Here is a 12,369-nt window from a genome sequence, read left to right as displayed (position 1 = left end):
CAAAATGTGTTAGATGCCTCTGTTAGCACAGACGCTGACTCTCTATAAGTTGCGCCCTAGTTCTCATTCCGCCAGAATCAGTAATTTAGGAATTTGCTAATAAGTTTGCTGGAGCACTAGGTATTTGCATAGTGTTTTTTCCCCATTCTTAGATCACAACTTTGTTTCGATCGTTATCTGCTCAGCTCTGTGAACCCAGGGCTGGCCCAGGCTGGATTACGAGGGGAGATGCATGCAGATCCAGGCAGGAGGGCACCAGCCCCCAGGGATCCCGGCCCCTCCCACCTGCTCAGTGTGGGTTCCCGCCCCTCCTGGTGCAGGTGCTGCCCAGCTGGAGGGCAGCCGTTGACGTGGGCAAGAGGATGCGAAGTGAAGCCAGCTCAGGGGCAGCCTCATGCACCCCAGACTGTGAGAGCTTTGTTGTCTAATGGACTCTGTTTTTCAGAGCAGTTTTAGGTTTACAGAAAGATGAGCGGAAAGTAGGGAGTGTCCCTACGTGCCTCTCACCCCCACTCTATTATTTACCCCTATTATTGCCACTTTGGATTAGTGCGATCCATCCGTTATCATTGGGGAGCCGATACTGATACTTTCTGATGACTGAAAGTCCACAGTTCGCATTAGGGGGCTCTCTGTGCTGCACGCTGTCTGGGTTTCGACACATGGACCATAACGTGTGCCGATCATCGCAGCCGCGTCTGACCGACAGGCCCCTCTGTGCCCCCCGGATTCGCCCTTCCTTCTCGCCCTCCCACCTCCGGGTACCACTGATCCTTCGACTGTCTCCGTAGTGTAGCTTTCCCCAGAATGCCATATCGTCGAAAAACCAGAGTATGTAGCTTTTTCAGAGAGCTGTTTTCTTTTCTTTTTTCTTTTTCTTTTTCAAGACGATTCTAGGTACTCCCTGACCGTATCTGGAAGAATTGTTACGCTTCCCCTGAACAGCATGATCGATGCTTCTCCAATTGAATCACCTGGGACCTTGTGGCCATGTGGCTCTGACTCAGTGGGTCCGGGGTGGGGCCCAAGATGCTGCATTTCTAGCACACCCCCGGGGAGTCTCCACGCTGGCCAGGGACCACACTTACAGGGGGTGTCCGGACCATGGGTAGGTGCGTCCTAAAAGGCCGAGGGGAGTGACCAGAACTAGAATGCAAATGACAGTTAGACACCCAGCTCCTTCTCCATTCTAATCTGTGACCCCCACCCCACCCCAGAGGCCACACGGACGTGCAGGGTGGTTGGTCCCTGTTCAGCCTGTCCTCGGGGTGTGGGCAGCAGTAGAGGACTCGCGCCGTTTGCTCTAAAACACGCTTCTCCATAGGCACGGGGTTTTGATAAGTGAGAGAACATAGATGGGATTTTTGTTTTGAAAAGAGGGGAAAACACTTCAGCTAGTCACATCTCATCTTTTCAGAAAGTCTGCCATCTCCCGCCTTTCTTCTGAAGTGATTTCCCCTGGCTACCAATTACAAAATGCTCATTTTTCTACGAGGCAGCTTGCAGCCTGCTTTCCCTGTGGAGATCCTACAGATATATTTAGCGGTGGAGTTGCAGAAGGTTCCCCAGTGGCCAAAAGGTGCAGGACACATTTTGATTAGAACATGTGTGTGTGGCTGGATGTGTGTGTGTGTGCGTTGTGTGTGTGCCCGTGTGTGACCAGAGCTCTCTCAACAGACCAGGGTACTTTCTTTAGTAACAATTTTAATTATAAAAATAATATCAGCATACATGATTACAATTTTTTTTTTTTTAATTATCGAAAGGTACACAATGAAAAAAGTCAGTCATCTTGTAACCGTCTTCCCCTCTGGCTGGCTTTGAAGTTTGTCGTGGAGAGAGCGTTGAAAGGAAAGGATTTTCTACCCCAGGTTTTGCGTTTTGTGTCAGCCCACGGGGCGCCTCTCTCGGGTGGCGTTGTCCCTTCCCCCATTCATGGAGGCTTAGGTTTTTTTCAGGGTGTCCTTATTATTCGCTGTAATCTGATTTCATCTGTTTAAAAACATTTTGGAAGACCCGAACAGAAGGCGTGCCCTCAGTGGGATTTGTCCCAGCCATCGGCTCCCAGGGGTGGCCTTTGTGGGGCTATGTGGCCATCTGTCCAGCTACCCAAACCCTGACCTTCTGTTCTGCGATGAATTGCTGTTTTCCTCGTGCAGCTGAATAACAATTAGTGAGCGGCAAGCTCTCCCCGCCAGCGGCGGCGTCCTGAGGTCCCAGAAGTGCCACATTCATTGCCGTTATTTGAGCTCAGTTTGCAACATGCTCAGTCTCTATTGCTTTTCCCGTCGGTCCCCATAAGCGCGCCGTGTCAAGAGTTTATAAACACAGTGAACGCTCGACCTGGGCACCGAGCTAGGACGGCTTGGCGGGTCTCGCTGGGGCGTTCGTACCTGATGCCTGCAGGGTTCATGTAAGCATCGCCATTTCCTGAAGAGCTCAACAGTGGAGCTCTGCGACGGGCAGATGACAAAAATAAACGGCTGCCTCCTTAAAACGGGCCTGCGTTTTCAACGGGAGGTTCATCACTAATGAGAACGGCTGGGGCAGGGTGACGTCTTGCCAACAGGCCTTACGCCCGGGAGGCCTGGTCCTCTGGACGCGTGGACGGCTAGCTTGTGTTAATATTTCACGTCATCTTATTGTGCTGGTGGCTGCCTGGCCACGTTTCTGATAAGCCTCACAATAGCAAAGGGTTTCAATAGACTCTTACTAAAAAGAACGTCACAAGAAGTAACAATTATTCGTAATTACCAAGTGCTCTCTTTTCTGAATGCACACACAGTCGTGTGTGTGTGTGCTGGGCGAGTGTCCAGCTCCCTGCAGATGGGAGGCGCTTGCCACCGCCTGGCTCTGGCTCGTGTCCCTTTTGTGTGTTCTGTTCCTCCGGACCACGTGTTCGAAAGTGAACAGCCTTGCATTTCCCCCTCCATTTAGACCTGCAGATGCCACTTGGGCTTCAATCAGAGAGACACAAGAAGCTCTTCTGCCTCCCAGCACAGGGTACAGGGAATATTTTACAACTCTTCGCTCTAGCAGCTCCGAACCTCTCTGAAGGCTGCTTGTTCTAACACTGTTTTGTAAAGTGTTGAAAGGCATCTGTACGATCGTCAAGTGAGCACAGACTTCAGCTCTACGATGCGACAAGCGAGTATTTACAAGTACCGATTGTGCTGATAGATCAAGAATTTTTTATCTGAGGCCATCGCTAAATGGTCCCAGATAGAAATCATCGCAGGGGCTTTGTTCAAAAAGTCACATTCTTAATCAGATATAATTAGGAAAAGCCAGGCTGTCCGCTTCTCTTTTGGGGACCAGAACTATCAGAAGCAACTCTAATGGGATGTCTCACCTCCGTCTCCCTCTCCTTCCCTTCTCTTCCTCTTTCTCTACCTACATCTGTGAGGCGTAATAAGGTAGCGGCTCCTCCCGGTGACAAGTTGCCCACAACACTTACCTTGCAGCTCGTATTAGTTTCCTGGCCCTCCCATGGTGTAACCCCACGTCCTAACTAAGGACACTGTCCCCTGACTGACCGCTGATTTCGAATCCTAACACCACCTCGTAGTTCTCATTCCGTCCCTCCTAGATGGCCCTGTGCTCGCCCCAGCTTCTGACACTGTGGGGCTGACTGATTTCTTGCGGTTAGCGTCTACCTCCCCCATCAGAATGCGAACTCCGTGAGGATAGAGACCTTCTTCCCTTTTGTGTATTAATGTATTCCTAACACGCAAAGTGCCTGGAACATAGTAGGTACTTCATAAATATTTGTTGACTGGGTCCCTCCCTGGGTCCCTATCCCAACACCCAAACGCAGGCCGTGATTTGGAGCGTGGCTGCTTTCTACTTTCTCTGCGTATCAAGTATACTTCCCCGTAGGTCATTCTTTTTGTTCACCCCCATAAAGTTGAGGGCACGGATCAGAACACCCACCGGAAGCCCTGTACTAACGCCCGCCCACGCTCCGTGATGGAAGTCGCCCTCATCCTCTCATCCTTCTCGCTGCTCATCTGGCTCTGGCCGTCTTTCCGTGGAAACACACTAGGTACCGCTCGTACCCCCACTTCCGGTCCTCTCATCTGTTCCAACGGCCTCTTCCAGGCTGCACTTGGCCCCGACCCTTTGGCACTGGCTCTGTAAGTAACCTGCAAACCTGGCCTTACTGCAAACCCTCTCCCCACACAGGAGAGATCAGAACGGTGCCCCCTTGAGCCGTGCAGCAGGCCGGCTGGGAACCTGAGAATTGCCACACCCAAGGACATCTACACACTGATGACTCTCAAATGAATATCACTCTGAACCCCAGACCTGTCTCCCCAAAGCCGACTCAGCACCTCCATCCACCTGGAGTCTCAACGCTGGCCTGTTCCCCATGACCCCCGACTTTCCCCCAGGCTGCTCCCACAGCCTCCTCATCTCAGGGAATGGCGACTTTACCCCTCCACCGAGTCAGGCCCCAAACCTGGCCGTTATTCTCGTCTCCTCTCTTTCTCTCAGGCACCACATCCCATCCATCATCAAATCCTGTTCTCTCTTTAAATATAACCGGAATTACCTCTATCCCTACCTCCTGGGCCATAGCTTTCTGCAGTGGCCTCCCAACTACTCTCAGTAATTGTGCCCTGGCCCCCACTTCCGGCTATCTGCCACAGGGCAGCCAGTGCGATCCTCTCCAACCCGAAGTCACGAAACGCGGCTTGTCTCCTGAGAAGGCTTCGACACTGCCCGGCTTCCCGTCTCCTTCGGAGCAAAGGCCGGATTCACCACAAAGGCCGGTGAGATCCTAACTGCCTCCCAAATCCTCCTCTCGCCTCGTCCCAGGCCTCGTTCGCTCAGGTCCCACAGCACCGGCCCCGTCATTCTTTGTCCACTCGTGCCCCAGGACCTTCGCACTTCCTGTTCCCCCTGTCCGAGGTGTTCCTCTCCAGATCTCTGCCGCCGTCTTCATGTCTTTGCTCGAAAGTTGCCTTCTCAGGGAGTTCTTCCTTGACCATCTTAGTTAAAACTGCAAGCTCCCTCCCTGGTCCCCCTTGTCTCTCTTCTGGGCTTTATTTCTACAGCCTTTATCACCATGTGCTATAATATATATATATATCACTCTATTTAAAATGATCTATCTCCTCCACACCAGAGTATACCTTCCCCGAGGGCAGGATCGTTTTTCCTTTTGTTTGCTGCTGTATCCCGATTCCTAGACGATATCTAGCACGTAGAAGACCTTGGGATAAACATTTGTTCACTGAACGACTGTCTCTGACCCATCCACGTCACTGTTCTCCTCTGATGAGGGGAAGGACGTCCTTGCTTATGTCGATTTGATATGGCTCAAACCTCTAGCTTCCCTCCGTGCTTGGGGGGAGATTATTGGACTCGAAAATGCACCTAAAGCAGGAAGGCAGCGTGGTGAGGAGCAGCGAGGCATCTGGGCTCCAGCAGCGAGGCATCTAGTCTCTACCACCAGCTGGGTGAGCTGGGAGGGTGACTTCATCTCTCTGAACCCACCTTCCTCTTCCAATAAATAAGTGGCATGATGCCTATTTTGCAGGGTCATGAAAATTAAATTATGTATAAAAAATAACTGACCTAGTGTGGCTTTTAATAAATATGATTATTATGATAACTACTAAGCTAATATATAACATATATAATATATAGTATATAGCATAATATATAATACATAAGATATATTTTAGCTTGGAGAAGTTATTTATAAATATCTATATCTCATTCAAAACAGAGGAATGATTTTCATAAATCATTTCACCATTCACTGGGTGAAGACAGTATAATAAAATGCGACCTAAAAATGGCCTACAGCTGTAAATGAAGTGTACTTTCTCCTATTGTTAATATTAAGAGGAAAATGAGAAGAAATCATGTCATATGATGAATTTACATAACACATTTTTTCAGAATTCAGTTTTCGAAAGTCATTTCACACTGTTTTGTGTGTCTCATGCTATACAGCCCCTCTATTAAGCCCGGCCCAGGCCCCCAAGTCTCTTAAGGGGGCCAGGTAATCAAAGCATTGATGAGCTTGCTGCACAGCTCTTAAAAACTCTCCCTTTCAAGCATCAAAGAGCCCCTGGCTGCATGAAAACAGCCGAGAGACTACTGCCGAGCCACCTGCATTATCTTCCTGCTGCTCTTAGATGAGCACGGCTTTGATCGGTCGCCCTTCCAGCTTCCGACTCCTCTTTCATCTTCTGTCTTTCTGAAAGAGGTGAATTTTGAGCAGGACATAAAAGATGATGGATCGGCAGAGAGAAGAAAGGAAGGTAGACTCCACAGGGACGATCTCAAGAGTGGAGGTTCCGAAGCAGGGAGAAGAAGACCATCCTTGGGGGCAAAACCAAGCACATTCACCTGCAGACACAGAAGGCGTTTCACCGAATAAGGAGAAAGGAGGAGCAGGCTGGGGCGTGACGGAGGCAGGCTCTTTGCTAGTTGGTCAGGGATCTGGGCTTGTTTTTGTGGCTTCATAAGGTGCTGGAGGTTTCACAGGGGACAAACCCTGAGCAGCTGGGACCTGGGCATGTCGTGCTTGCCCAGGAAGGAGGCAGGACGGGGAAGCAGAAGGCAGAGCACCTTAGCACATGACACACCTGTGGGCCAGCAAGCAGGAGAGGAGGGCGCCGGCAAACCAGAAAGCCCCCGAGTCTGAGAAAGGCTCAGAGGCCAGTCGTGGGAAGCTGGGGGGTGATCCAGAGAAGGGGAGAAGAAACCAGAGCAAGGAGAAACCATACTGGGTTGTCCATTTCAGCCTCTGGAAACGTCCCTCTCTGGGCAGCTTCCCCAGGGCTCAGCAGGGCAGGGGCCGACCCCGCACGCAGGTCAACTCGGCCCTGAAGGACAGCGGGAACTGGCTGAGGTGGGGAAGCTCGGCAGCCGGTCAGGCAGGTGGACTTCCACAGCGGGAGCCGCCGTTTGCAGGCAGCCCAGCGTATTTCTCAGAAGCGGCAGACCGCAGCTGCCTCCGCACTTGATACAGTGATTCCCTTGGTGCGGCTGCGGCTCCCCGGGGGGTCTCCTGTGTTGTCAGCATCAGTGTCTGTGGTTACACATCTTGCCAACGGCGCCTCGGCGGCTCACGACATGGTCTTGAAGGTCGATACAGTCTTTTCTATTGTTTCCACATTTGCGTCACAGAAAACCGATAAAGCAAACAAACCCCTCACCGCGCCGGACTGATGTGGTCCGGAGCCCACGAATCACCTTCCCCTGTCTCCCTCTCAGTGACGAGCTTGAGACAAGGAAGAAAAACCACCCCCGCGCAGAGAACGTAAGGAGAGGGACCCACCGCCCTGTCTGCCTGCCCCCTGCTCCCGCCGTTGTACCCCCTAGAGTTCCAGTTCCCCGTGCAGTCACTGCGTGTAGCAGGCGGGGTCCTGGCAACCCGTCAGGCAAAATCTTTCCCCATCCAGCCCTACTTACCATACGGCAGCAAGTAGAACGCCCCTTCCTTCGAAACATTTTCCTAGTTGCTTTGAATTTTGAGGTTCCATGTCTGGGGATACTGGGCGTTATCTTTGATTCTTAGGCCAGCGTTTCCTAAAGAAGAATCAATTTAAAAAGGCAAATAAGACATTTTTTTTTCCTAAATTACTGGAAGAATCCCCCCAGTTTTTATCTTTCGTTGAGTGTTTTTTCAGAAACTTCTCTCAGCTCTTGCCTTATCTTTCCGATTTCTACCCAAAGTCACCTTCTCTGGGAACCTCCTTAAACCATTCATACCTAATAACCCTGGGGGAGATTATCAGGGAGCTTCTGAGAATACTGGTGTTAGGTCGCACGCCAGGGCTTCTTACTGAATCGGGTCCGGGGTGGAGCCTGGCGGTGGGAGTTTTAGACTGACGTTTAATTACTTCGGGGGGCAGGATTCAGTGCAACCCCACAGGGGACTGGTCCACGCGGAGCCCTTGCTTATATTCAAGGTTCTAGAGTGCTTCTTCCACCACCACCAAACACGTCTGTGACGCCAGCTGGATGTCCTACAACGTGACTCAGTTCTGATACCATCCCCCCTGGAGGCAGCGTCAGATCCCACGGGCTGGGGCCTCAGTCCTTAAACACCGCCTCCAAGCCCGCTTCAGACACCAGCTTCCAGGATGAATATCAAAGCAAGGAAAGAAAGATTCCCCAGACCATTTCACTACCCTCGAGCTGACCTCTGATGCCGGGCCTCAGTGCCTTGGCCATGTTTGTTTCTTTGAGACAGAGGGACCTCACTGGGTGTGTTGCCTCGTTATTCAACCTTCAATTTTCCTGGCTGCTCATGAGATGCTTCACCAAAGAACGTTAGTCTCTTCTATTTTTAACTCTTTATCTTTATCGTACAGCAGCTCGGGAGAATTGCCACGGTTTGTATAAACATGTGTGTATATTTACAGCATCTGTAGACACACACGCAATGAACAGTCCTAAATGCACAGCGTGTGAGTGGGCAAATCGAAGGTCACTCTGCTTTCTCTCAAAGTTGTGAGTCGCCACTTCCCTTGTTTTGCATCGAGCTGGGTTCTCGCCCCCGCTACCAGACACGCCCCGTACTTGGCTCGTGTCGGGGTCAGTGTCAGTTGAGCGGTTTCCACCACTGTTGGGGGCCTGGGCTCTGTTGTTCATACCTGCACTGCAGCTCTGGGGTCCAATTCCCATCTCTGAGGAGGCTGTTCCTGTCACAGGCCATGGAAAGGGAGGGGTGTTTCCAGACGTGGCACTGGCGCAGGGGCTCAGCCAGTGTCGGGCATGGACAGATGTCTGGACGTCCCCTCCTAGACATTCTAGGGACCTGCGCAGGCAGCTGTCATGGAACGGTCGCTCCACAGTGACCAGTAAACAGCGAATGTGACTGCTGAAATTATAACGAACTCAACCGCCTCCAGGTGGCGCCCTCCTCAGCATCCCTCCTCCCCACGCCGGGTCCTTTCCGCATCCCCTCCCCCCCCACCCACGCGCTTCAAGGTCCTACCCATCCCCCATGCTCCATGCTGCTCTCCTATTCCCTCCTCCCCGGGTGGGAAGAGGAGACTATAACCTGCTTCACCTTCGACTCTGAAAAGCCTGCTTGGGGAAAAAGGATTAAAAACTGTACTTTGTTTTGTATTCTTTTTTCCCACTCTTACTGCAGTGACCCATTTCTCCCCCAGGCTGTATCGTATCTCTGCCTCTCTGCTACCAGAACAGTCCATAAGGGGAAGAGAGAAAAAACCACCCTCTATCCATTCTCTCTATCCAATATCCGTTTTCTCTTTCTTCTTTAGAAACAGAGCCCAATATTCTTTATAGTGGTAAAGCGCTTAGTTAAAAAATACTGCACTTCCCAGACTCCCTTGCGGCTGAGGGTAGTCCTGTGTCAGTTCTGACCAATGAAATCGAAGAGGAATCTCCAGGTGGGGCTTCCAGGAGTGTTCTTTAAAGGGGATTAAGCTAGAGGGTAACTACCTGTTTTGCCCTTCACCCTTTAAGATTTTCCTTCCTGGAACACAAATTCGATAGCTGGGGGGCTAGTAACCATTTTGTCCCATGAGGAAAGAATAGAGTGGACACCCAGAAAAACCCAAATTTCTGAAGACATCGTGGAGCTGCCGCCCCAATCCCAAGCTCTTTATCTCCTGATTTTTTAATAAAGGAGAGAAAAATAAAGCTTTGTTTTGTCTGAATTACTTGGAACCTGATATATACTTTTATGTAAGTCATTCCTGTTTAAAAATAAAGCTCTCAAAGTTGTTAAAAAAAACAGCGTCTTGTGAATCCCTTCTTTTACTGCAGTAGGGCTCAATTTCGGCTCCCGTTGGAGTCACCTACTGTGCTTTAGATCTGTCGACGCCTGGGTCCTCCTCAGAGACTCTTATGTAATTGGACCGGGGCCCAGCGTGGGCCTTGGGGTTTTTAAAGCTCTCAGGGTGGTGCCATTGTGCGGCCGAGGTTGAGAGCGCTCAGCTGTTCTCTGCCAAGGCAAGAGTCTCCGGCTGATTGATCTCCACTGCCGCTTTCTCATTAGACACTGATGAGCACCGCAGCGACCAGGCCCGCAGCCCAGTGGTTCATCAGGGGCTTGTTAAGACACCCGAGGCCCCCCTAGAAGCTTCTGCTTTCATGGGCCTGGGGTGGGTCAGAGGGTTTGCACTTCTATCGAGCTCCAAGGTGACGTTGATACGGCAGGTTGGGGGCCACAGCTGTAACTGGGGTGTGTTTTCTTTTGCCTTCCTCTCCTGCCCCTTCCTGCTCCCCCAACCCCACCCCCACCTCCGCCCCAGGGCCCTGAGGGCCCTTAGGTTTGCTCTGCTAGTCACTCTCTATTAAAAGCAGAGCGAAGCCTTGTCCCCTTTTAAGGACTTTTAGGCAGTAGTACCCTGGAAGCTGATGCCTCTTCCCTCCTCTTTCGTCTAAGAAACCTCCACCGTCTTTGGAGTTTCCACTCAGATGTCACCTCTGGCAGGAAGTCGGTCTTCCTGTGAAAACCCAAGCCTGCACCCCCGGAGCCCCTGGAACCTCTGTCTCCTTGAACTCGGGTGCCATTGCCTCGTTGAATCTCTAGTCTTCTAAAGACAGGAATATGTTTTCTCTCTCTGTGCGGGGGTCCCAGCACATGGTGGGTGTTCAATATTTTCCTGAACAAAAAAAAAAAGGAGAGAGTGCCTTCAAGCAGGTTGGGCCTCTACTCGAGGAGAAGATGACCTGGGGTGGGTCGCCTCTGAAGCCAGGGCAGGCAGAGGTCCCGGTGTGTCCCCTGTGACCTGAAGACTTCCCTCCCAAGCCCAAGCCTGCCATCTGTGTTCCCCTCCCGGGAGCCCCTCCCTCCACAAGCTTGGGCCCTGTCCCTTGTCACGTTCTCTGACTTTACGCCTAACCCTGCCCTTTGCCTCTTTCTTCCTCAAGAACTTTGCTGTGTGGGACATTTGATGTTATTTGACTCAGCAAGATTCGTCTGGCCAGACCCTCTCAGCCCCTGTCATTTCTACCTCTTGCTGTGAAGCCCCTGGTCAAGAAATAGTTCCCTAGGACAGTTGTTCTCCACTGTAGGCGATGTCGCCCCAGGGGATACTTGTCATTGTCTGGAAACATTTTTGGTTGTCGCAACTGAGAGGATGCTACTGGCATCTAGTGAGTAGAGACCAGGGATGCTGCTGGACATCCCAAGTGTGCAGGGCAGTTACTAGCAAAGAATTCTCCAGCCCAAGTTCAGCAGGCTGAGTGCTGCGGCCAACAGATGCTGAGGGCACCTTCCCCTCCGAGGCTTCACTGAGCGCATAGAGGACACGCAGCCCTTTGGTCAGCAGTGCTGGTGTGTTAGCGTTAGTTAGTCTGTAACTCACAGCACTCCGCGGGCTGGGCCTAAGGTTTTTCCAGGGCCAAAGAGTCTTAAGACGATGGTGATAGTGATGATGATGACGGTGATGATGATGATGATGATGACAGACGGTCCGTCTAAGTGCAGGCCTGCCGGTGCCCTTGGCAGGCACTTTCTGGGCACAGCCAGAGTGGCACAGAGCTGGCACCTCCCTCCTTGCTCAGAAACGGGGAGACAGCCTCTGTCTTTGCAGAAGGAGCATCTGGGAATGATCCTTCTCCTGGAAAGGAAAATCCTTTCAAAGCCGAGGGAATGTCAGAGAGAAGAGCTCTCCCTAGGGCCACTCTTAGGAAAGGTTGTGCCCTCTGTCCCCTTGGAGGGAAAGGACTCCTCAGAGACCCTGGGTCTCTACTCCAGTGGCTGAGTGGCCTCGGCTCGATACCTCTGGGAAGCAAGCAGGGACCTCCTCAGGAAACAAATCCCACAGCACAAACACTTGACAGAACATGTAAATCAGGCCTCTGGCTCGTGAAGCCCATTTGAAGCCATTCTGCCGGAACCTGGCAGGCGACTGCTCCCAGAAGGGTTTCTCTGATTCCCAGGTGGCTTGCGGGAGGCTGAGCTCCCAACACTTTCCACAGCCTGGGGAGAGCAGCTGCTGTGAGGCAGCCACTGGAGGCCTGATCACCACAGAGGAGTCTGGTGGTTGGTTTACAAGGCCTCAGAATGTGGTAGAAGGAAAGAACCTTCTGGAAGGGCTGAGAGAGCATCCCCGGGAAACCAGCTGAGTACTAAGAACACAGCATTGATCACGGAGGAGAGGAAGCCCCACAGGACGGCCTGTAACTCTAACTAGAGCGCTTGGCAAAAGGACAACTGTTGCTTCAAATCAGAGCCCCTCGGCCTTCTGAAGACTGGGGTTTGAATAACATCCTGAAGATTGAATGACAGCTCCGGACCCTCCCCCTAGAAAAATGCGTCAAAGCGTGAAATATCATTGTCAGTTTCAGAGGGTTGAAGAGTCGCCCTGGTGCAGGAGGAATGATGCATCCATCCTTCGGACAAGAGAAGTGGCAGTATTT

This window comes from Rousettus aegyptiacus, unplaced genomic scaffold (assembly GCF_014176215.1).
Source record: "Rousettus aegyptiacus isolate mRouAeg1 unplaced genomic scaffold, mRouAeg1.p scaffold_m13_p_12, whole genome shotgun sequence".
NCBI classification, from domain to species: Eukaryota; Metazoa; Chordata; class Mammalia; order Chiroptera; family Pteropodidae; genus Rousettus; species Rousettus aegyptiacus.
Note: the sequence above shows the minus strand (reverse complement) of the source record.